The 3,235-nt window shown below is 39.8% G+C and overlaps 1 pseudogene; it reads left to right on the top strand.

Moving 5' to 3' along the window:
* The first annotated feature begins 831 nt into the window (after window positions 1-831).
* On the top strand, window positions 832-2,216 carry LOC102017265 (annotated as a pseudogene).
* Window positions 2,217-3,235: the final 1,019 nt, after the last annotated feature.

Below are 3,235 nucleotides of genomic sequence, written 5' to 3'. Positions count from 1 at the left end.
TGCCCATCTCAATTGCACACCCACCCATGGACTAGGCACACCAGTCCTGGGTACCCAGGGAGGAACATGGAATATTGTAATAAGCCCAATCAGTCACATCTTCAACTGCTACTGATCAAGGATAGAGGCACAATGGGGAAAAGATGACTCCATAGGACATCAAAGGTCTGTGTGACTGGAAAAGTGGAAAGAACTATTTAGAAAGCAGCTGACAAGTGTCATTTAGAAGACATGGACATGGTGTACAATCACTAGGACTTCCAAGTTTACACTGACTTTCTCATGGGTATCTCCCACTCAAAGTCCCAAAGTCCACCCTCAGCTTTACTTATGGACCCCTTGGAATTGCTCAACTTAGCCTAACTGGTAAAACCAAGGAGACTGTCAAAAATGTTAGCTATTCTGTGTTAGCTGACTCACCCAAAACCACATTTCAGACCACTGGTCTCTGTCTTAGATCACTAATAATGACCATACTTAAGGAATAGAAATGTGTGGGTGCATTTCAGAGGTTCCTGGGGAAACTTCCTTCTATCTCTACCAGCTTTAACAGATTCTATGGCACATTAAGCACATAATAGTGACTTTATTGCACTCCTAATATGTTTCCTGACCAAACTTCAGGCCAGTTCAGCAGTTTTATAAAGACCTGCTTCTTTGCAGCCTACAACACATGGAGTTTAGGCACATGGGAATTAAACTTTTAAATACTGTGTTGAGATTAAAAACTATTTCAGCAACTGATTTCCTTTCCTCCAGATCTAGAACTGCATTTCCACTTCTGGTTTGCTGGGTTCCCGTCTCCAGAAAGTGGTCACCTCAGTGGTTGCGATGGGGAAGTCAGACTTTCTTATCCCCAAAACCATCACCAATAGGATTAAATCCAAAGAGCTTCAGAAGCTGCGCTGGCATTGCCAGATGTGTCAGAAGCAGTGCCGGGATGAGCTATCTTCCCGCTGTCTGCAGCCCTAGCAGGGCCTCTGTGACCTGTGATGCCTCTTTCTTCATGGTTCCTCCCCTCCAAAGCAAAGGAAATCAAAAGGTTTTTACAGGTTTCATAGATAGCGGATGTAGGGCAGGATGCCCCAGTCATCATCTCTGCCTATCTCAAGGAGAAGCAGGGTGATTAGGAGTCATAACTCTTCAGAATAGGAATGGCTTTAAGTATCATTGTATGTCAGAATTTCATCAGAAACAACTATTGCTGGCTTCAGAAAATCCTCAGCAGTTTATGGATTACTTTTCAGAGGAATTCCACAATGACTTTCTAGAATTTCTCAGGAGACGCTTTGGCACCAAGCGAGTCCATAACAACATTGTCTACAATGAGTACATCAGCCACTGGAAACACATCCATATGAATGCAACTCAGTGGGAAACACTGACTGACTTTGCTAAGTGGCTGGACAGAGAAGGCCTGTGCAAAGTGAATGAGACCCCCAAAGGCTGGCATATTCAGTACATAGACAGGGACCCAGAGACCTTTGCCTGCAGCCGGCAGCTGGAGCAAGAGAAGAAGCAGGACCTTGAGGATGAAGAAAAAAACTGCCAAACTTATTAAAGAACAAGTGTGAAGAGGTGTGGAAGGGAAGGATAAGGAAGCCCTGGTCTTTACAAAATTAAGCAGAGAAAATGATGAAGACAAAGTTACATATAATCTTAATCAAGAAGCATACAGCTCAGCAGGAGCAACATCTTCCAAATGAAGTTCTTTGGGGCCAAGTGCACTGAAGACTCTCGGGAGTACAGCACCAGTGAAATGAAAATCATCTTCCCAGAGCTCAGCTCAGCCTAAAGGAAAAAAGAAGAAATCTGCACTTGAGGAAATCATGGAGACTGAAGAGAAAAAGAAAAGAACTTCTCGAACAGCTTTTGGCTGCAGCCTGAAATCATGGTAAAAATTATAACCAAAAACTTGGAGAGAAATACCATAAGGAAAAGGGTGTCATTAAGGAATTGACTGACAAACACACAGCTATTATAAAGATGACTGATTCTGGAGACAAGTTGAAATTTGACCAGACTCATCTAGAGACAGTGATTCCAGCCCCAGGAGAAAGAATTCTAGTTTTAAATGGAGGTTACAGAGGAAATGAAGGTACCCTAGAATCCATCAATGAAAAGACTTTTGAACAACTATAGTCATTGACACTGGCCCTTTAAAAGAATGCAGACTTGAAGGAATTCAATATGACGACATTTCTAAACTTGCCTGAGTTGGAAAATTGTTAACAATGCATTAAAATCCTAAAGTAGGGCCAGGGACATAGCTCAGAGGCACAAGCCCTTGCCTGGCAAGCTCAAGGCCCTGACTTTGATTCCTGGAACCAAAAAATAAAAACAAAAACAAAAATAAAATGAAATCCTAAAGTATCGCATTGGTGTTTACCAAAGTATAATGAGACTCTACTGTGCTAGGGTAGTTCTTTGTATAAAACAAATAGACTTATTTACATATTATTGTATAGGTGTTTAGCTAAATTTACTGAAAATTCTAATTATGTCTCCTAAAATGTCAACTTGACCTTGTTTAATTTCTTATAATTTTTACCTTGTTTTTTTCTTTTCTTTCTAATATTTCTTTGATTTTTTTTATCTTCATTAAAAATGTTGAAAAGTTTTTTGTATAAGACAATTTAGAATCCTATAATTGGAGTAAATCTTTCATACACTCTAAAATTGATATCTTTAGTAGTTGAATAGTAATGTTGAACTGTAATTAAGTATGATTAAAATTTTTAAAACTAAGTTATGATAGATATGGCAAGCACAAGGTCATAAGTTCAATTCCCAGTACGGGAAAACAAACAAACAAAAACTAAGCTATGTTAGCACCTTTAATCTGATATAATTCACACACCATACAGTTTGCCCATTTGGAGTGTACAATTCATTGGTTTCTAGTACATTTACAGAGCTGTGTAACCGTCACTATTCAGTTTTTGAGGATATATTTTGTCACCCCTCCCAAAGAAACCCTGTACACAGTCAATCTCCATTCTTTTTCACCCTATGCCCATCCCTGGCAATGACTGATGGCCTTCCTATCTCTTTAGATTTGCCTGTCCTGGACATTTTAAATAAATGGAGTAAGTTCTGGGGTTTTTTTCCCCCACAATGAGTGTCTTTATTTCTTCTTATTGCCAAATATTACTCCTTTGTGTGGATAGACCACATTTTGCTTGTCCACTCATCAGCTGATGGACTTGCTGGCTGATATGAACACTGCTATGAC

The sequence above is a fragment of the Chinchilla lanigera genome, unplaced genomic scaffold (genome assembly GCF_000276665.1).
Source record: "Chinchilla lanigera isolate Chin_1 unplaced genomic scaffold, ChiLan1.0 scaffold00032, whole genome shotgun sequence".
Classification (NCBI taxonomy): Eukaryota; Metazoa; Chordata; class Mammalia; order Rodentia; family Chinchillidae; genus Chinchilla; species Chinchilla lanigera.
This window is presented reverse-complemented; position numbering and strand designations above follow the sequence as displayed.